The sequence below is a fragment of the Diabrotica undecimpunctata genome, chromosome 4 (assembly GCF_040954645.1).
Source record: "Diabrotica undecimpunctata isolate CICGRU chromosome 4, icDiaUnde3, whole genome shotgun sequence".
Lineage (NCBI taxonomy): Eukaryota > Metazoa > Arthropoda > Insecta > Coleoptera > Chrysomelidae > Diabrotica > Diabrotica undecimpunctata.
The window spans coordinates 154,296,156-154,319,843 of NC_092806.1; the positions used below are offsets into that span (position 1 = coordinate 154,296,156).

At 34.0% G+C, this 23,688-nt stretch overlaps 2 protein-coding genes across 3 annotated transcripts in view; one reads left to right on the plus strand and one right to left on the minus strand.

Annotated features, from left to right (window-relative positions):
- Positions 1-23,688, minus strand: part of LOC140440249 (nucleoporin p58/p45-like) — a 237,734-nt gene that overhangs the window by 62,298 nt on the left and 151,748 nt on the right. The window lies entirely within an intron of this gene.
- The window catches only part of LOC140440248 (probable sodium/potassium/calcium exchanger CG1090), a 182,509-nt gene that overhangs the window by 39,567 nt on the left and 119,254 nt on the right, over positions 1-23,688 (plus strand). Inside the window, exon 2 of one of the 2 annotated variants that reach the window (XM_072530623.1) lies at positions 5,963-6,009. The exons of the other annotated variant lie outside the window; for it this stretch is intronic. The gene's annotated coding sequence lies outside the window, so the exon portion shown is untranslated. The remainder of the gene's footprint in view (positions 1-5,962; positions 6,010-23,688) is intronic. 2 annotated transcript variants of the gene reach the window in all.

Consider the following 23,688-nt stretch of genomic DNA (forward strand, 5'->3'; position numbering starts at 1 on the left):
TCTATATGAGCCGCAATAACCAAAGCAGAGACAGAATCGGTCAGAACATCACCATCGATGACTTTAACTTTGAGCGCGTTAGAGAATTCAAGTATCTTGGAACAACAATAACTGAAGACAATAACGGATCACAAGAAATAAACAACAGGATCCAGGCCGGCAACAGATGTCTTTTTGCCCTCCAAAACCTTATAAAATCGAAACAACTAGCAAGACCTACGAAGATATAGGTCTATAAAACAATCATACGACCCGTTGTGATGTATGGAAGGGAAAAGTGGACGATAACAAAGGCAAACGAAGAGAGACTACGTGTTTGAGAAAGAAAAATCCTAAGGAAGATCTTTGGCCCTGTGCAGGATGAAGCATAAGGACAATATGACGAACGAACAGTAAGACTGGTGTGGGAGGAAGTCCCAACTTGAAGGAGACCACGCGAACGCCCTCGTCTCCGGAGATAATATAGCAGGAGACCTAAGCACTATGGGCGTGGAGAATTGAATGGAGGTTGCTTAAGACATAAAACACTGGAGGCATGTTATTGAGTCGGCTAAAACCCACGAAGGGCCACGAAGGTTGTAACGCCACGGAGTAAGTAAGTAAGCACTGGTTCCGTTTAAAACATGGCTGATTCCGTCTGAATTAACGAGATGCGTGAACTTATCTTGACAAGCAGAGTGGACATTTTGATTGTTTATTATTCTGTGTCTCTGCTGTTTCCAGTAGCCTTTGTGTTGTGGCTGGATCGGGTCTTGTTTCTGAGGAATATGTCATTATTGGTCTTACACTGGTATTATCAGACAACCGATGGACAAAACATATTTTAGAGTGGAGACCAAAACAAAAAGCAATACGGAGCAGAAGACGCTTATCAACTAGATGGACTGACGATGTGAAACGTGTTAGCAATAATTGGATGCAAGCCGCACAAGACAGAGACAGGTTGAAAAAGCTGAGGGTGACCTATGTCCAGCAGTGGACGCATACAGGTTGATGATGATGATGAAGCTAGATTGGAAAGTTCATGCTATCTAATTTATCTTATATTTGTTCTATATAATTTATAAAGATAGGCTACCTTGATTAACCAATTGACATCATGAAAACTGTCCTTAAATTGAAATATTGCATCCTTAGCCGTTGGTGGATGTTGTTCTAAGAATATTGAAGTTTCTTCCTTCAACTCAATAAGTTTTTTTAAAACATTCCTTTTTGATAGCCAACGCACTTCGCCATATAAAAGATGTTTATGTTCATTTCCAAAAGCTTCATCGCTCCATCGCTACTTAGTCCCACACATTTATGCCATTCAATTCCATTGTCATTAATGTAGCTATCAATCAGATTAAATGTTTCTTTAGTCGTTGTTGTTATTAACAGAGATTTACAAAATAGAAATTCTTTCTGAAGAGTATTTTCAAAATGGTATCTTACAAAACACATTAGATTAACATTATCTTATATGTCTGTACGTTTATCAATTTGCAAGGAAAATAATTACACTCCTTTAAGTGGCCTATAATAGTTTCTTCAATATTATCTGTCATCCCCACAATCCTACACTTCACTATGTTATTTGATAGAGCCAGCGAATTCACTTGCATTTCCTGCTTTTTATCACATGTCGGAGATGCTACTATTTTCATTGCTGGAACTATTAATTTCTCGGCAATTGTGTGAGGATAACCGGTTTCAGCAATTAATTTTGATATTTCACAAGAAGCCAGTACAAGGTTTTCAGATTGAGCGTCCTGAGAAAAATTCAAAGATATATACTTTTTGGTAGCTATTAATTCTCTTTTTATTTATAAAAAATCTATTGGCTTACCCCTGTCTTCCTGGTGCTTGTATTCTAAGTGCCGCTTCATCTTAGAAGGTTTCATGGACTCATTTGAAAGTGCTCGTAACAAATAACACATAATGGTTTGTCATCAGTACTCTTTACAAAACCGAACTGTAATAGTAATCTTTTGTAATTACCACTTGTATCTGTCTCTGGATGGACGTTATTCGACTGTCTATTTATTGTCGCTCTTAGAACTTGTACCCGGCTGTCTGTTTGTGCAAGTCTTAGAACTTGTACTTTGTTTTATAACAAATTTATCCATCGTCAAATTCAACATAATCAATATGCACGAAAAATACGCGCTTTCTAGCTTGACCCTAAGCTTAAACTGAATGGAATAAAAGAATCAGATTAAATAAAAGCAGTAGCGTTAGTCAGAGTGCGGCCTTAAAAAGCAAGATGTAAAGCGAAGAGACGAGGCGACCCGGTACCGGGTCGCTCCCCACTATTTGGGAAACTTTGTTCTAGATAATTTCTGCATGTTTGTTGAGACCAAACATGTATTAATTGTAAGTGTCTTCTCGGTTATGCTGAATAATTACTTGAATCATAATTGGCTTACTGAGCGCGCAATTCTGGCGGCGAAAAATGTTGATGTTAACGAAATTAACTTCCAGATTCAACAGTTGTTACCAGGTGATCTGATATCTTTTAAATCACTCGACAGTATTGTTATTGAAGAAGAAGACGTAAATTATCCAAAAGAATTTTTAAATTCTCTGGATATGCCGGGGATGCCATCACGGATTTACCGTACCACAATGCGTGGGCGGGTCAGGTAGTACTATAATATCTTTTACATTCTGTTCTTAATCTTTTTGGAATGATTTCCCAGAAATTAATACCAGGCGAACGCAATGCTTTTCTATAAGTATTATGTACATATTTAAGGACACATCTGGAAAATGCCGTAAAACTGGACATTCCTGCATTTGTTAATAACACTTTCTGCTCATGAAATATTACGATATCAATTTCCTACGCTCTATTTCGCCACTCTAAAAAGCAACTCAGATAAGTACTTAAAGCTTTCAAATCTTAGGGATTTAGCACAAAGCATGTGGGAGATATGGGTATGGCATTTATAATTCAAACACTGATTACTCTCCGTGTTTAGTAGTTGAGCGTTGCTTCGGTGGCGAATTTTGGATAAGGGGTTTAATTTCGTGATGGAATAATTTGATTTGAGCAAATACACCAGATGAATATCACATGAAAAAAAAAAAACGAAAGTCAGACTAAAATAAGATAGAAATGTTAAACAAAAATATTTTGTTTATGTTTATATGAATTTATATAAATTCCTCGTCAAATGTTAGAGATATTAATAAAATAAATGTTAAGCATTTAACATAAAAAAGTTTTGGTTATTTATTCACAATAAAGGTTCTTTATTCACAAAAAATATCTGTGAAATATTTGGAAATGTATAAACTTTTTTTTCTGATATGTTCTGAATACCAGATTTACTTAATTTTACACTGACAATAACAATTAACATCTATTACGTCATTCAACTTGGTAAACAGATACTGACAAGCCTTATAAACAAGGGAATTTTTAATTACGTTATTTTCAATAGTGGCTCTATATCATCATCAACATTCTGGATTTACAACCCTGCGTGGGTCTTAACCTCCTCAAGAATTCTCTCAACGTCCCTATCCATCGCCTTCCTCCGCCAAGCATGTATTTCCATATTCCTCATGTCTTCATCGATGGTATCAAGAAACCTTTTTCTAGGTCTTCTTCTTCTTCTCTGACCAATGGGTCTATAAAGGAGCGAATTTATAGCTGGGTCATTTTGGTCCATCCGTATTACATGTCCTATCCACCTATTAACGATCACCCAGCAACGATGTACACCCCGACATCGGAGCTGTTTAAAGGGAATATCGGATTATCTTTTCATCAATCGATTATCAGACAACGAACCGATTTAGAAGAAACCGCTACTGATCAACCATGTTATAACAGAAGCGGAAATCATCGGCGCCTTACAAACCATGAAGTCTCAAGCAGCGGTCTTGACTTTATTAAGATCAAGGAGCTGCGTAAGGTACCTGTTCAGAAATTGGTTCTAGTCTACAATACCATGCTCCAGTTTGGTGTTATTCCTAAGGTGTTAAGAGGCTAGGGAAGAGGCTTGCGGTGCTAGATTTTCACGAGAACCAGAGAGGCGTTCGGCAGGTAAATGGCGTTTTATTGAACAACCTGACGCTTCAAACGGTAATCAAAGAAAGAAGAAGAGGCCTTCGTCTCGCAACGATCAATTGAACGGGCCATGAATCGCTTCGGGGTAGACGCAACATTTAAGCGGTATATGGTGGACTCGTACATGAACATGAAACATCGAGATGTATAGAGGCGTCAAACAGGGAGATCCCTTGTCGCCATACCTCTTCACCATGGTGGTTGATGAGCTAATATGCAAGCTTGAGGGAGACAAGCTTGGCCTTCCAATTGCAGATGGCAAGAAAATCTCAGTGTTGGGTTACGCTGACGATTTAATCCTGCTATCCGAAGAGGGGGATGACGATTAACGCTGGTAAGAGTGCAGCTATTATGGTTAACGTTAACCGCGGTAACCTCTTAATGCGTGCCTCGTTCTCTCTTCTTTGTCGGCAACGACAGGATTCGGCAGCTGAAAGCTTCTGAGTTGATTACCTAGGTCGAAGGTATAATGCACTAGGACAGACCAAGGTAGCCTTCAACGAACTGCAGACACAGCTCGATCGTATTCATCGAGCGGGGCTCAAACCAGCACAAAAACTGCTGGTACTTAAAACATACCTGCTAACGAGATATATTGATAAGTTTCAGAGTCCCACATGTAGGCACAGATGCCTACATCCACGCTTCCACTAAAGAGGGTGATCCGAGCGTCATGGCCATGGCCATGCACGTCCCGGCTATCATGGGAAGAAGACTGACTAAATTGATCAGCTCAGCAACTGATACTATGTCATTAACGTTCAGTCTATCATCGGGTCATCGTTTGGGTCATAGATCGCACGTGAGTTGAGCCAGAAACTTGAGGACGGCTATAGTGGAAACGGACTTCGTCAGGGCTCTTTACACTCCGAAAGCTCTGCCTGGATAAGCAATCCATCGCCCTACTGGTCGAAGAGAGATTTATTAAGGTAATACAACTGCGAGGAAATCTACTTCCAACTAGAGGCATCCCTTCAAATCTACGACATGAGCGTAGGTGCCGAAATTGATGCGAACGTAACGAGAGCCTTAGTCACATTTTACAAAAGTGCCCCGCAGCACACTGGCACCGAATAAAGAGACTTGATCAGCTTGTTACGTATCTTCGCAAAGCAGTTGAAAAGAAAGGGTGGATTTGAAAGACAGAGCCGCGAATAAGATGTACCGACGTGACTCTAAAGATACCTGACCTTGTCTTGCAACAGGATGAGCGGGTAATTGTCGTAGATGTTGTCGTCAGCTAGAAGAATCCCGAATGCCTAAGTACAGCCACCACCAATAAAACGGCGCTGTACACTAAGCCTCGATTCCTTTAGACCATGCAAACCCGATATCCTGGGAAAACTATTTGCATGGCACCTTTAATCGTTGGAGCTCGCTGAACATGGTGTAAGCCGAATTCTCGTGTCCTAAGAATTTTTAATCTTTCAAGGTTCGACGTCCGCAATTTTATTACATTTTATTAGGTGTTAGCATAAGAGGTTTATGGCAATTTTACTTCGAGTGTAAGTACCGGCTTCTTCCTATCGAGGGGTCTACGCTTGTCTAGTTAGGTTTTTATCTATTTGACCAGCGTAGATATTGTGACCAGGGTTGCAATCTGATGATTTGGTGCAAAGTATTCCAATATTCCAATCATTGGGAAGAGATTTCTGTGTTCATATTTCAAGCCGCTGTACATCAAGAGGTCTATATTAACTCAGGTCTTTTAGATTCTAACATGACTAAAGTTAGTTAATGGATACCTCTATGAATTTTATTGCAATTTAAAATATTCTTGATTTACCTTACTTAATACTCCAGTATATAAGCTAATATTATTCGTCAAATACGAGTAGCTTTGTACGTTTGCTTAACAGTAAAATCAAATGAATTTTTATTAATTTTTGTATTTTTTTTCAGCCGTCTGATAAACGACTGGTTAATAAAACGAACAAGGAAAACAATAAGTAAGTACACAACACTTACACATATTCCTAAAGTATCTTAACGAGAACAAAACAAATTATCTCAATTTTCACATATACTAATAGATTTTATTTGTAGATGTGTTTGTTTAAATCTCATGAAACGTTTTTCTTTATTCTGAGAGCAGCAAATCTTTTAAACATTAAATATTAATTTGCTGTATATTATACAGGGTGTTTCAAAAAAAGGTAACCCCGTCTCTAGGGTAGGTAAAAAACTGAAAAATAATTGGGGTTTGCTTAGTAAAAAATTTTTGTAAGGCCATCCGTTTTGAAGATACAGGGCGATGAAGAAAAAAAATTTACGCATTTTTTACGATTTTGCCGAAACTACTGGCAACATTGTAATGAAATTTTATACGAATATATTTTGGAAGCTGATACATCCCATGAATTTGTTTTTATATCTGATTCTCATAGAGGGCGCTAGTTACACGGATCGTACTAAGTATTAGTCAATATCACTTTTTTAAGAGTATAATTATTAATCAAAATTTCAAGTAAACTTAAACATCATTCAATTTTACACGAAATAGGTACTCTTGGTAAAACTCGATACTGTGTACCGTTGTCGGAATATTTTGATTTGAAAATTATGAAGTAATAATTGATGCTGGTAGTAATGATAAAGTTCTAATAGGTATACCCCTATTTTCTCCAAGTGTGCCATGGAAATCTGACATTTATTGATTGTTATGACGATAAATCAACAATAATTAGAGTTTTGAAACCTTGTTATTTGTAAAATAAAATCAAAATGTACTCAAATGTTGAATACACTGACATGTTATTAACATTAGGCGAATGTTTAGGATGTTCTAGTGCAGCTGTGACACGTTATGCAGAAAAGTTTCCTAGAAGAAACTTACCAAGTAAAAAACATTTAGGTTAAGATCCAACAGTTAGCGTAAGGAATATAGCAAGACAAACAAATACTTCTTCTTCAAGTACTTGGCGGATACTGAAAGAACAGCAATTACATCCTTATCATTACAGACAAGACCAAGAGCTCTTGCCAGATGATCTACCGGTTAGAATGGATTTTTGTGAAACATTGCAACAAAGGACAGCCCACAATCCAAATTTTTTAAAATGCATTCTTTTTACGGACGAGGCCACGTTTACGCGACAAGATATGTTTAACTCCCATAATGCACACTACTGGTGTGATGAGAATCCACGAGTCAAAAGGGTATCACCTTACCAACACTCATTTAAAGTTAATGTTTGGGCAGCAACTTTAGGTAACAAATTAATAGGTTATCATATTCTACCTGGAAATTTAAATGGTGATATGTATCTTGATTTTTTAAACAATTCCTTATTCGAGATATTAGAAGATTTAACGCTAAACGAGCGAAGATCTTTATTTTTTATGTACGATGGAGCTCCACCACACTTTGATAGAAGGTGTCGTAATTGGTTGAGTAATCATTTTCCGAATCGATGGATTGGTAGAGGTGCAGAAGATCCGATTCATTGGCCTCCTCGCTCATGCGATTTTAACCCTTTGGACTACGCAGTTTGGTCGTATATTAAGGAAAAAGTCTATGCTACAGAGGTAAATTCACGCCAAGAATTGGAAGAAAGAATTCAACGTCAATTTAATGACATCATAGCTGACCCCCTACCGTTTAGAAGGTTAATGGAATCTTTAGAAAAAAGAATAGACTTGTGTATTCGCGAAAACGCAGGGCATTTTGAACACTTACTGTAATTGAATTTTATTTTATGTTCTTAGTCAATTATTTAATTTTCTTCTTGTGAGTTTTGTTTAATTACTAACTATTTTATACCAGCATCAATTATTACTTCATAATTTTTAAATCAAAATATTCCAAAAACGGTACACAATATCGAGTTTTACCAAGATTACCTTTTTCGTGTAAAATTGAATGATGTTTAAGTTTACTTGAAATTTTAATTAATAATTATACTCTTAAAAAAGTTATATTGACTAATACTTAGTACGATCCGTGTAACTAGCGCCCTCTATGAGAATCAGATATAAAAAAAAATTTATGGGATGTATCAGCTTCCAAAACATATTCGTATAAAATTTCATTACAATGTTGCCAGTAGTTTCGGCAAAATCGTAAAAAATGCGTGAAATTTTTTTTTCTTCAACGCCCTGTATCTTGAAAACGGATGGCGTTACAAAAATTTTTTACTAAGCAAACCCCAATTATTTTTCAGTTTTTTACCTACCCTAGAGACGGGGTTACCTTTTTTTGAAACACCCTGTATATATTGCTGTGAAATCAAACTTAAATCCGCCATTAGAACCACTAAAAAGAGCAGCACTTGGAGAAGTTGGCAATACACTACAAGAATCACAAAAAGCACAAATTGGTCTCGGTCCTACTAAAAATGCTTTTAAAAAGCACGAAGGTGGTTTGCAATCCAAAAAAGACGTAGTAAAAACTTTGACTAACAAGGACAAGGCAAGTCCGATAAAACCTATAGCTATACTAAAAAGACAGGAAAGTTTATTGAAACCGGTACAAGAAAAAGTGATACAGCCTAAAGTACCAAGGACATCAACATTCGTAAATAATATTTTTTATTCTTTATCTCTTTCCTTTTACTAAAGTATTCCACCGAATATTGTTATTCAAATTCCATAACAAGCTTAAATTTATAAAAAGTCAGGGATGACATCCTCAAAGGGATGTCTTCCATGCACATTTCTTTTATTATTAACATGAACATGACAGGATAACATAAAACTTTTTTTATATATTTTACATATCATAAAAAGGTCGAAGGTCGACGTACAAAAAACTGAACCTCACGAATTTCTATACTCGGTCCGACATATTTCCGGACGTATAAAAACAAAGAACAGGAAATGTATACCCTTGTGAAAGCTACACCACGTTGGCTTATCCTTCATATAGAAAATTGCCTGGTTTCCGCTTTTCACTTAACATTTCAAAGCTTTGTGGAACCTCAGAAAGAAAATTTTACTCTTAAACGGTCGGTTCCGTTCGCGAATAATCTCAGAAAGTTAAATCGGAGAATAAAACCGAAAACGTGTGGATATCTCATTTTAAATTATGTTTGAAGTGTGTTAAGCGTTTGAGAACTTAACAGTATTCGGAGGATAATAAATATGAGGGAGTGTTCGCTAAATGTAGGTCAAAAAGCGGGGATCGGGGGATATTTAGGCGTCTGCTTAAAACTTTCAACATAATTTTACAAAAAGTAAACATTTATTGAAAAATACATAGCTTATTTCACTAAAGAGTGTTTTACAATAATAATAATTTTATCAATATTAGATCTAATTAATTTTTCCGATTATATGCTTTTTGGAGATGAGGATATATTTCACAAAAATGTAACAGTGAATCGGCATAATTTTGATTACTTACATCAAGCTATCCCTACTTTATTAACAGTCATTGTCAAACTAGGTAATCTATAAATGTAATCAGTTGCCTTTACTACTGCAAAAACTTCGACTTAATCTTTGACAAAGAGGTTTTTACACCAGACAGAGGGGAACCAACTGTTTGGCCATTGCAATCACTGGCATTGTCAAAAATAAATTTTTTATGTATATGTAGATAGATACGTTTATTGACAATTTTATAATAAACACGACATGTCATGTCACAATATAAATAAGTCACTTATGCATATAGGAAATAACTAAGAAATAATTGTTGTTGTTGTTTGTTTGGGTTTATATGACTGCGGACACTGAATCCATTCGCCAATCTTACAATTTTTACTCATTTTTTCATTAGTTATTGTTTCGTATACAATCTTATCCTAAATCTATTACTAGTATTGATCTCTAATATATAGTCTTCTTTTTTGGTAATTTGTTTCTAGTTTTTTTTTCTATTCGGTGCTTTTTTACTTATTTATATAATATAAAATAAGTGATGAGGTCCTCAGAGTTACACAGCAAACTCTTCTGCAGCTATCTACTTAATTCAATAGTTACTTTACTACGGACTGGCCAAGTTCCTCATTTTTCCTCTTTTTTATTTATTTATTTTTTATTTTTTTTGTTTTTTTTTTAATTTTCTATCTATCTATATAAGGATTTTTACAGCTGTCGCCGCCTTCCTTCTTTCAGCCAACGTCTCCAGTCCTTTCTGTTCTGCCATTCTCCATCTCTAAGGTCTCGTCTTTCCATGGCCTCGTCCACTTCATCCCTCCATGATCTTCGGGGTCTACCTCTTTTCCTCCTTCCTATTGGGCTCCAATCCGAAATCTTTGCTATCCACCTTGTATGATCTGTTCTTCTCACATGTCCATACCAAATTAAACGTTTTTCTTCGATGTAGCTGAGTATGTCTTGTTCTACTGCCATTCTTCGTTTTATCTCCTCATTTCTGATGCGATCCATTTTTGTCACTCTGCAGCTTCTTCTCATGAACTCCATTTCGGTTGCTGTGATTTTGGACCTGTTTCGTTTATTTATTACCCAATTCTTTGCTCTATAGGTCATTATACTGCGTACCAAGGTGTTATAAATTCTCTTCTTTGTATTTCTGGTAATCTGTCTATCCCACAGTACTCGTTCATTTGTTTAATACATGTTCTTGTCTGTGCTAATCTGCTGGTTATCTCTTGCTCGGTGGTTCCATTTTTTGAGAGTATGAATCCTAAATATTTGAATTTGTCAGTGCCGTTAATTTCCCTATTATCGTCCATTTCCAAATTTCTCACTGGTTCTTAGGTTCTTGCTCTGTTGTTAAATATTCGGTCTTTTCTAGATTTATTTCCAGTCCATTTTTTGTGTATTTCTTTTCTAATTTTCGGAGCATATAGCACAGATCTTCTTCATCTTGAGCCGTTACCACTTGGTCATCTGCAAAGCTTAATGTGTACAAGAAGTTGTCCCGGATTAGTATTCCCATCCCTTCACATTTTCTTTTCCATGGTTTTAATATTTGTTCGAGGAATATCTTGAACAGTGTCGGAGATGTAGAGCATCCCTGCAATAAGCCTTTTGTGGTCTTAAATTCGTTGGAGTATTTATTGCCGGTTTTAACTCTTACCTAGTTGTTGTTGTAAAGGTTTTTTACGGCTTCTATTAACCTCTGAGTTATTCCGATTTCCTTCATCGTGTTCCATAGTTGTTTTCTGGGGACCGTGTCATATGCCTTTTTTAAATCTATGAATGCCATGTGTACTGGTCTATTTTTTGCCATTTTTTTTTTCAATTAATTGTTGGATTGTATATATGTGGTCTATGCAAGATCTTCCTGCCGTGAACTCCGCCTGATCTTTTCCGATTTTATTTGAGATAGATTTTACTTCGATTAATGTTATCTCAATCTGTTCTTCATTCTGATTTTGTTGTTGTTCCTGTTCTGTGTCTGTCTCTATGAAATCTGGGCGGTTTTCTGTGAGTAGTTCTTTATAGTAGTCTATCCACTCTTTTTCTGATATGTATTGTATTTGGACCTTTTCGTTGTTATTCTTCCTTAAAGATTTCAGTATTTTCCAGGATTCCGAATTCCTTGTTCCTCCTATGTATTGTTCAATTTGTGCATATGTTTCTTCCCATTCTTCATTCTTTTCTTTTGCCCTTCTTCGTTTTACTTCTCTGGTTTTCTCTTTGTACTCCTGTGTGTCTTCAGGGAATTGGGTGCTCATACTTTTCATATATAGAATTTTCTTCTCCTCAATACATTTTTTGGTTTCTTTGTTTATTTTTACTTTGTGTTGGGTATTTCTTTTCTCAAGTTTCCCCAAAGCTTCTAATACCGCCTTTTTTATGCTGTGTTTGACGTGATCGTACGTTTCTTTGACGTTTCTGAAACCGAAATCCTGCAACTTCTGGTCCAGTCTTCTCTGGTATAGGTCCCTTATGGATTCCTCTTGAAGTAAATTTATGTTGAACTTCATTTCTTCTTCTTTCTGTTCATTTTCTACTTGGTCTTCTTCGTGTTCTTTATTCCTTCTAGTTTGGGTGTTCAACGTGTAGGGAAACCCCATATGTGAAATTATTAATCGGTGGTCTGTGCTCCTCTCTTTACTCGTGTATCTCTAATTTTGATAGTACTACTTTTGCTGACAATTATGTAATCGATAATGGATCTTTTGTTGTTTTTGCATGTGCCAGGACTATCCAAGGAATTCCAAGGATTTCCTACCCACTACCCATTTATAATTTTCTTTTTCTACTATTTTTTTATATATTTTTTTATATTCTAACAAATTACAAAGAAATACTTATTCTACATTTACAATGACAATTTGAGTTTAATATCTAAAACATGTTTATACAATAATCTATATAAAAACTCATTGTTTTCTAATGTTAATAAATAATTTAAATTAATGGGATGGTGGACATATGTCAAAGAATACAGCGAATTTAAAAAATTATTAACCTTATTAGATATAAGAGAACAGTCCAAAATTTTATGTTGTAGGTTACCTATCTGACCACAAGTACATTGTGGACTATCAGCTAGGTTCATTTTAAACATATATATGATGGTGTAAGACAGTGGTTAAATCTCATTCTGCATATAGTTCTTGTCATATCCTTTGTCGACTCCGTTTTAGCAAACCAAGATTTATCCGAAATGGATTTATGGTTTCTGCTTGTTCTTTAACGGTTTCCTCAATAATATACCTTTCTTTCCATTCTTTCTTAAGCTCTTTAACTATGTCTGATTCTATATCTCTAGACGTACAAAGATAATGAGTTATTACTCCTTGTGTCACCGCGTTTTTTGCCAATTCATCTACTATTTCATTTCCAGTTATTCCACAGTGGTTTTTAATCCATGCCAACTTAACATTTTTGTCTTGTTGCTGAAGTTCTTTAATTTTATTTATTTCAATGTAATTTACTTTTGATAAAGGATTTATGGCACTAATTTTACTTAAAGAACTTTTGCTGTCACTATAAATTATAAACTTTGAATGATTTGTATTAGATAAATATTTTAGTGCTTCAACTATCGCTATTATTTCAGCTATGTACATATATACTCATAATGGAATTGAGTTTAAACATTTTACTGTTTTTATTTTTGTTATCCGAGTATGCACATCCCGAACCTTCGATACTTTTGGATGCATCTGTATATAGCATATAACAATCTTTGAACAATTGTGAACTGTCAGATATAAACATTAATTTTCTTAAAGATAAAGGCAAACTGCTGTAGTCCATTAAAACTATAACTAAACTTGTTCCAGAGTATTAAAGTCAATATTGTAATTTGGGTTTATGTCATATTTATATAGTTGTTTATCATACATTATCATTTTTGAATAGAAATCTACTAGTTTTCTTTTTTATCCAATATTTTTCTGTTAAGTCTACTAAGAACAGCTGGTGTATTTTGGATATTAAACTTGACTTTTTCTCGTACAATCTAACTAAAAGTCTGATGCCAAGTTTTTTTCGTTTTATATCCATTGGCATTTCACAGCATTCAACTTGTAGGTTACTAATCGGTGTACTTCTTAGGGCTCCTATACACAATCTAAGGCATTTATTAACGATTTTTTCTATTTTGTTTAAATGACACTGTGATGCGTCACTGTATAATATTGATCCATAGCTTTTATATTATTTTTTAAATAATAATAAAGAAATATTTGATTCTGCTTTCCATCGTAAGTGTGACACGAATCGAAGAAGATTTATTCCCTTTTCCGTTTTTTAACTATATTGTCTATATGTTCTTTCCAGAGAAGCTGTCTGTCGAGAGTAATACCCAAATATTTAACATAACTTTGCACTAGATAGGAGATGTAGTTGGGTATTTTTTTTTCGTTTTCTTGTATAAATACATAATTTAATTTTTGAATCAGACATATTTAGTCCATGTAATTCACTTTATGTTTTAATATGTTTAGCTCCTTCTTCAATAGATTTGACTGGATTTTCTATATTAATGTGTTTTTGATAAATGACTATATCATCTGCAAATTGTAAAATTCTTGTGAAGTTCAAATTTTTTACTAGATCAGCAGTATAAATTAAATATAACAACGGGCTTAATATTCCTCCTTGAGGTAAACCATCCATCGCTAGCCTTGGACCAATTGTGTTACCATTTACTGATATATAAATTTTTCTACAGTCATATAATTTTATTATTTTTTGACAAAAACATTCGGGAAGACCTATTTGTTTGATTTTGTTATATAGTATACTTAAATTAATATTGCGTATGCTGATTGAACATCTAATAAAGGAGCTGTTACTGAAGAATTTGAAGCAAACGCTAAATTTATATCTGTTACCAATTGGCTCACTGCTTCCTTAGTAGAATGATTTTTGTCTAAATCCAAATTGTGTTTCTGATATTTTATTATTTTTTTTTACCATTTTTCGAGCTTAAGTTTTATCATTCTGTGTTTTTGTTATGCAGTAGCTTAATGAAATACCTCTATAAGATTCTGCCGAATCAGAATTTCGATTTGCTTAAAGTATGGGAATCACCCGGTACTCTCTCCAACTATCTGGAATATCTTATGTTTGCCAGATTTGTTTAAAAATTTTTAATTTGCCAATATAATATAATGTATATTATCTACTCCCGGAGAAGTGTTTTTCTTGTTCTTAAGACTTATTTCTAATTCATATAAACTAAATGGCACTGAAAGTGGATGATTAGAGTTTTTCCTCTCCATTATATTAATTTTTGAAAATATATTATCTGGACATAATTTTCTCAAAAAAACCCATTCTCCTTCGGTCACTGAATTTATTTGTGGTTTAAAGATGTTTTTAAATTAAATTAAATATAGTTAAAAATAAATTTTAAGTTGTATTTTTGCTGATAAAATTGTAGAATGTTTAAGTTAGGAATAAATTTTCATTCCTAACCTAACCTAACATTCTTAAAGACGCTTTTGACGTAGTGAACAACTAGGATGCATGCATTTAATTAGGCAACAAAAATTGTGTATGAAGTTTATTTAATACAAAATATATGTTTATTTGACACATAAAATTCTTCTTCTTCTTTAAGTTCCATCTTCTACCGAAGGTTGGAAATCATCATGGCTATGCGGACTCTGTTGACTGCCGCTCTAAAAAGTTCTGCACTACTGCATTCAAACCATTCCCTTAAGTTGTTAAGCCAGGATATTCTTCGTCTTCCCACATTTTCCACGGATTTTGCCTTGCATAATAAGTTGTAATAATGCGTATTTTTTCCCTTAAATTAAATGTTCAAATTGGCACCCGCCTGCCTCTTCTCAGTAATAAAACCGAAACGACGACGATAATCTATATCGATGTTTACGTAATTTATCTAAAAATGTTTATATATATATATATATATATATATATATATATATATATATATGTATTCAAAAATATACACGAACAAGTCTTTACCATTTCAAAGCAGAAATAATTACGACGATCAACCCTTTCATTATATGTAAATCCTTCGGATATTTGTGTGTGTGTGTGTGCTCCTGTTAATAGTTTTCTGGAAATACATATTTGCTGAGTATATATTAGCTGTCAACATGCATTTCCTGTTATACTTGAGTCCTAATATTAGTATTATATGATATCATTAATGGACAGAGATCAGCTTTTATTTTACAAATTGATGGAAAAATATGCTTTTACTTTTATCTTATATAATGAGAGTAATACAAGATTAGAACTTATAGGTACAATTAGTGTGATTATAGTGATAAGATATTGATCACTCGTTTTCAAACAATGAATTTCAGTAAAATATTTTGCTACTTATAAAATTTGTTTCCAAAAGCAGTCGTTATAAAAGAAATGTACTTATGTAACATTCATTGCTATCCATAATTCAATAGTGATATAAAATATTGTAATTTGTGTCATAGCAAATAAAGCAACTGAAGGGTTGATTATTATACTATACAGGGTGTTTTAAAAAAAGGTAACCCCGTCTCTAGGGTAGGTAAAAACTGAAAAATAATTGGGGTTTGCTTAGTAAAAACGCCATCCGTTTTCAAGATACAGGGCGTTGAAGAAAAAAGAATTTTACGCATTTTTTACGATTTTGCCGAAACTACTGGCAACATTGTAATGAAATTTTATATGAATATGAAAAAGGTACTCTTGGTAAAACTCGATACTGTGTACCGTTTTCGGAATATTTTGATTTGAAAATTATGAAGTAATAATTGATGCTGGTAGTAATGATAACGTTCTAATAGGTATACCTCTATTTTCTCCAAGTGTGCCATGGAAATCTGACATTTATTGATTGTTATGACGATAAATCAACAATAATTAGAGTTTTGAAACCTTGTTATTTGTAAAATCAAATCAAAATGTACTCAAATGTTGAATATACTGACATGTTATTAACCTTAGGCGAATGTTTAGGATGTTCTAGTGCAGCTGTGACACGTTATGCAGAAAAGTTTCCTAGAAGAAACTTACCAAGTAAAAAAACATTTAGAGCCGTTGAACGACGTTGTCGAGAAACTGGGAATGTGAGACCAAATAAAATAAATTCTGGTAGACCAAGAACAACAAGAACAATTAATAAAGAAAATAATATTTTAAATTTACTTGATCAAGATCCAACAGTTAGCGTAAGGAATATAGCAAGACAAACAAATACTTCTTCTTCAAGTACTTGGCGGGTACTAAAAGAACAGCAATTACATCCTTATCATTACAGACAAGTCCAAGAGCTCTTGCCAGATGATCTACCGGTTAGAATGGATTTTTGTGAAACATTGCAACAAAGGACAGCCCACAATCCAAATTTTTTAAAAAGCATTCTTTTTACGGACGAGGCCACTTTTACGCGACAAGGTATGTTTAACTCCCATAATGCACACTACTGGTGTGATGAGAATCCACGAGTCAAAAGGGTATCACATTACCAACATTCATTTAAAGTTAATGTTTGGGCAGCAACTTTAGGTAACAAATTAATAGGTTATCATATTCTACCTGGAAATTTAAATGGTGATATGTATCTTGATTTTTTAAATAATTCCTTATTCGAGATATTAGAAGATTTAACGCTAAACGAGCGAAGATCTTTATTTTCTATGCACGATGGAGCTCCACCACACTTTGATAGAAGGTGTCGTAATTGGTTGACTAATCATTTTCCGAATCGATGGATTGGTAGAGGTGCAGAAGCTCCGATTCATTGGCCTCCTCGGTCATGCGATTTTAACCCTTTGGACTACACAGTTTGGTCGTATATTAAGGAAAAAGTCTATGCTACAGAGGTAAATTCACGCCAAGAATTGGAAGAAAGATTTCAACGTCAATTTAATGACATCATAGCTGATCCGTTTAGAAGGTTAATGGAATCTTTAGAAAAAAGAAAAAAGAATAGACTTGTGTATTCGCGAAAAGGGAGGGCATTTTAAACACTTACTGTAATTGAATTTTATTTTATGTTCTTCGTCATTAATTTAATTTTCTTCTTGCGAGTTTTGTTTAATTACTAACTATTTTATACCAGCATCAATTATTACTTCATAATTTTCAAATCAAAATATTCCGAAAACGGTACACAGTATCGAGTTTTACTAAGAGTACCTTTTTCGTGTAAAATTGAATGATGTTTAAGTTTACCTGAAATTTTCATTAATAATTATACTGTTAAAAAAGTTATATTGACTAATACTTAGTACGATCCGTGTAACTAGCGCCCTCTATGAGAATCAGATATAAAAACAAATTCATGGGATGTATCAGCTTCCAAAACATATTTGTATAAAATTTCATTACAATGTTGCCAGTAGTTTCGGCAAAATCGTAAAAAATGCGTAAAATTTTTTTTTTCTTCAACGCCCTGTATCTTGAAAACGGGTGGCGTTACAAAAATTTTTTACTAAGCAAACCCCAATTATTTTTTAGTTTTTTACATACCCTAGAGACGGGGTTACCTTTTTTTGAAACACCCTGTATAATACCTACTAATATTGGAAAAATACATAATTTGTTGGTCACTGCTTATTAAAGTTTGTTTCAAACTCTACGACAGACAAGAAATAAATGATTTTTGATCTTTTCGAAGATTATTTTTGTCAGATGATACATTTCCTACCGATCTGTTTTGGCATAGTTAGATACTATAAAAATATTTTATAACTATTACTTCTCCAATTTGTCTAACAACTGCCTTCATTAAAATCTGACTGAGGTTCTCCAGTGTAAAATTTAAAATGTGGAGCACTCATAATACCGTTCAAATGAAATATTTCCTTGTCCGTGACTAGTTTTTAAATTGAAATTAACGTTTGTTATTTGCATTTTTCCTGCAAAGATAATTTACATGTTTATTCTTTACCTTTTTCTTTCTGCATCCGATCTACATCAGACGTACTAATCAAAATGTATGACCAGAGCAAAAATAAGTGGATCTACATAGCAATTTCCATTCAGGCCATGTTTTCAAAGGAAAAGCTTTTATAAAATACACGTTTTATTAGTAAGGTTCGGGAAAAAGACATCTATAAAATAGTGAAACTAATTAAAAAATAAATTTATGGCCTTTTTAAAAATCTCGATTGCCGTGAATGTGGGTGTATATTATTATTAAGGTAGAAAAGACACCAAGGGAAAATTAATTAAAAACCAAGTTTACTCAATTTAAAAACAAATTTTATTTCACAAATATCGGCATATATAGCGGGTTTGAAAATTCAGTTTCGAGTCTGTTTTTTAATATTATCTAATATATATATATACATATATATATATATATATATATATATATATATATACATATATATATATATATATATATATATATATATATATATATATATATATATATATATAAGAAATACAGGATATTCATGACTGTCGATATAAACAAAACCACCAGTTTATTAGGGCTGCAGTCAGAAGGTTGGCCGAGATGTTAGAGAAACACTCTTTTGACTTTTTGTCTAGCTTTCGGAATTCTTTTATTCCTTTTTCAAGACACTGTAATATAGACAAATTTACACATTTTTATAGAAGAAGCGATTCATTAAATATAAATTGTTTGTGAAACACAGCATCTCAAATGGGTACACAGTTAGCTGGTTCATATTCTTTCTATCTATCTATCTATCTATCTATAGCCCAAAATCTATTCATGTGTAGGCCTCTCCCATTTGTCTCTGTCTTCTGTTTGTATTTTCCACATTGGACCTGCGCTTTGCTCAATGTCATCTTTTCATCTCATTTGCGGTCGACCTCTTGACCTTTTTGCAGTATATGGTCTCCAGCGGCCAATTTCTTTATTCCATCTTCCATCCTGATATCTTTCGTTATGCCCAGCCCATTTCCATTTTAATTTCAATGCATGTTCGACAGCGTCTATTGTTTCGGTTTTGCATCTTATCCACTCGTTCCTCTTTTTATCTCTCAACGATATTCCCAACATTTGTCTTTCCATAGCTCTTTGAGTTTTCCTTATTCTATCTAAGTTGCTCTTGGTACACGTCCACGTCTGGGCACCATATGTCAGAACAGGTAGGACGCATGCATTAAATACCTTCGTTCTTAATTTTAAAGGTATTTTTTGGTTTTTGATAGTATATGAGAGTTTTCCGAATGCTCCATTCTTATTCTTCTGGTTATTTCTTAAGTCTGGTTACTTTTGTCTGCTCTGATAGCTTGTCCTAACTAAATATATTCTTGAACGTGTTCTATGTTTGTTCCACCTATGGTAATTACTGATCTGTCTTCTGTATTAGTCATTATTTTAGTTTTCTTTAGATTAATTTTTAGTCCTTTCTCAAGAGATGTTTTTTATAGGTCTGAAATCATTATTCGTAGTTGTTCCATAGTTGTTGCTATCAGGAGTACATTATCGGCGAATCTTAGATGATTTAAATATTTCCCGTTTATACAAATCCCTTTATGGTCCCAGTCTATAGATTTAAAAATGTCTTCCAACGCCAGAGTAAATAGTTTGGGTGAGATTGTATCCCCTTGTCTGGTACCTCTACAAATTCTAATTAATGGAGTTTGTAAATCTCTGTTAGCTGAATTCTCATAGTGGCCTTTTGATATATATATTGTGGATTAACATTCTGTACCGTGAATCTATTCGGAAATTAACTAGCGCTTCTTCCACTGCCCATAGTTCTATATTGTCAAAGGCTTTTTCATAGTCAACAAACGCTAGGTATATTGGAAGGTTGTATTCATTGGTATTTTCAATCAATATTTTAAGGGTTTGAAGGTGGTCGGTTGTGCTGTACCCCTTTCTAAATCCTGCCTGTTCAACTGGTTGGTATACATTAAATTTGTTGTTTAGTCTAGTTGTGATCACCTTAGTGAAAGTTTTATAGATTTGTGACAAGAGAGATATTGGTCTATAGTTAGCTAATTTTGATCTATTTCCTTTCTTATATATCATAATTGTATTTGCCTTGTTCCACTCTTGCGGTATTTGTCCTCTAAACAAACATTTATTGAAAAGTATCTTTAGGTAGTCTTTTATCTTTTCCCCTCCTTCTTTTAACATTGCAATTAGAATTTCATCATCTCCCGGAGCCTTATTTCTTTTCATATCTCTAATTGCTTTTTCTATTTCTTCTCCGATTATGGGGGCTAATATTTCAGAGTTTACATTCATTATTTTCTTTTTCAGGTTTTGTTGAGTTGTATCATGTGGACTGGTTTTAGAGCTGTAGAGGTCACTATAATATTCCCTTGTTATGTTAGATATTTGGGTTCTGCTTTTTTCTATTACACCTTGTTTATTTTCCATCTCTATGATTTTATTTCTTCCTAGGTGGGACTTGATAGATCTTAAGTTTCTATTTTCTTCTATAATCTTCTCGATTCGTTCTTCTTGATATCGTTTGAGATATTGTTTTATATGTCTTCGTATTTGTGTATTAAGGGTTTTGTATTCTGTTGTATTTCTTTTATTTTCTTGTAGTAGACTTCTCCGTTGTTGTAGCGTGTCTAAAGATATGGCACTTAGTTTTGATTTTTTGTCTGATTTTGCTGGTGCTACTTCTAAGCTAGTCTTTAGAAGTTCTTCAGTGATGGCTTTGTTTAGTTGATCTAGATTTAGGTCTGTAAGCTTTAGTTCTTCAGCTGTTCTTAATTTGTTTTGGTATTGTTCTTTATTCTGCTTTAATTTTTCTGGGTGGACTTTTTTCCTAGAGTGTACATATTGTCTTCGATCTTTTTTGTGTTTAATACTTATTTTAGCCCGTATCATTCTGTGATCACTACCAGTAGAGATTGAGTTTATTACTGTGATGTCTTCGAAAATGTTCTTTTTGTTTATTAATATGTAGTCAATTTCATTTTTAGTGTTCCCATCTGGCGACATCCACGTCCATTTCCTATGTGGTTTTTTCTTGAAGAAAGAGTTCATGGCAAATAATTTGTTAGTTAACCAATAGATCTCCTCTTTCATTTATTACTCCATGTCCAAATTCTCCAATACAGTTTTCGTTTTCTTCTAGTTTTTTGCCCATTTTCGCATTGAAATCGCCCATTATAATCATGTAGGTAGTGTTTCGATACGTCATGGACTCTGTGGGGTGTTCATAGAATTCTTCCATTTCTTTGTCTCTGTGTGTGTGTGTAGATGTTGGCCATAATTCTTTCTGTTATTCCTACGTATTCCTCAATTTTATGAGCGTATTTTTTCGAAATCAGAAAACCAACTCTATCTAAACTTTCGTTTTCTCTACCTTTAAAATACAATATATTTCCGGACTTTAGCGAGATGCAGTTTTCAACTTTTCTTTTTACCTCCGATAGTCCGATTATGTCCCATTGCAGGTGTTTAACTTCTTCCTCTAATTCATAGAGTTTCTCGTCTTTAGACAAAGTTCTTACATTGAAAGTTGAGATATACATTTTTGTTGTCTGTATTGACGAACTATTGTCTCTCCGAGATCCGATGAGACTGACCTTATTAGATAAGGTGTAGGATTTGCCACAACGTGAACTACCTACCTGGAGACCAGTTCCGTTCGGGTTTTTATTCGCCATTTGAGAAGGGAGGTGTTGACCATAAAACACCGCGCTGGTCAGACGGGTTGGTGAGTGTATATTCAGCCGCCCACTCTGGGTCAGACGCTGTTCGTAGCTGTCCACTTTGGATGAGACGCTACTGATTTTATATTAACCCTAAAATTAGGGGGTGCCACTTCCGCCATTCTCGCCGTACCGAAGGTATCCTTCTCCGCCTTGAATGCCGTTGTGGTCTTCATCCGTGACCCTGGACAAGGGACCCTGAGCAGGTACTAGTTTCCCGGGTCAAGAAACACCTGGAATCTGTGGAGGTTCATATTACCAAGTGATAATGGACATTTTTACTTTAACATTTATGATCTGATTATTGACACCTGCACAACTTCTCTTCCCGAAGTTCTCATCGAACACCACAAAGAAGCAGAACTAATCTGACTTGATAATGGCAATTTAAACCTTGCCGAAACGTCGTCAAAACAATATTTTTTCTGAAAAACCAAAATATATCATAATAGGAAGAATATGTTTCTAAAGTAGTAAGTACTACATTACTATGTCATATGTATATGATATCGATGTGTAGCTATAGCTTCTGTAAGGTCAAAAAGTTATTTTTGAGAATTTATGTTTTCCACTCGTAAAGTTCTTGAACTCACCGATTGAATTGTATTTTATCTTTCTATTTTTATTTCAAATTAAATATAAACATCCCCATTCCACACATTACGGAACTCATCTCGGCCGTAACACGGTTCTTCCAACTCAAATATTTTTCCATAAACACAGCAACTACCGCTAAACCCGTCGTTCCACACTTCCAGACATACCGCAGAATGAAAATGAAGAAGTTTAGTTAGTTCGGGAGGCTTAAATAAACTGTAGGGGCGTGTTCGCTACCGATATTACCTTCCAACTTAGCAGAAAAGGATAATCTTGGAGGACGGAAAAGGAGTGCAGGACCGAGACAGAGCGGTATCGATTCGGTGTCGAGTGTTAAAAAGAATTTCAAGTGCAATTAAGGCCATTTTTAGTGTTGGAGCTGCTTTGTAAAGTTTAAGATAATTATGAACAAGAAACACTACATTTTTACCGCTTGTTAAAGGGATTTGAAGACGTTTACGTTCTCTACATTTTAAAAGGTCAAATTATACCAGCAAATAATTATGTTTGGAATTTGTTATAAAAGTTAAGTTTATAAAAAATTCTTAAGCACGTAAATGGAAGGTTTTTTTATCTGAAAATATTCAGACATTTTTAAGAATCAATAGTTTTCCATAAGACCCCAGTAAATCATAATTCTCCATGTGGTGGAGTAATAATAAATGTCTTTCTTAAATTTATTGACATTTGATTGATACATGGCAAAAAATATCGATGTATTTTTTAAATCAACATCCCTAGATTGGTTTATATAAAATAGATGAACCTAGGAGCAACAGTAACTTGTTTAAATTTCTAAGAGATGATAATAATATAAATTTTTATTTGGTGAATAAAACATTCGTAAAAATCTATTTTTTTATTGTTGATAAAATCTGAAATTTCATGTTATAGATTGTAAAGATTAGACTCTAACAATGAAAATTCTATACCGACCAGTCAATGACAGTGATAAATTTTATTGATTTCGTGAGAATCGTAAAACTTGCAAAAATTGAGTAAAGTTTTTTATTTTTATAGAAACTCATAGACATCAGTATATAAACTGACTTCATTTGCGGCAAAATGCAAAAATTGCATACTTTGCACCA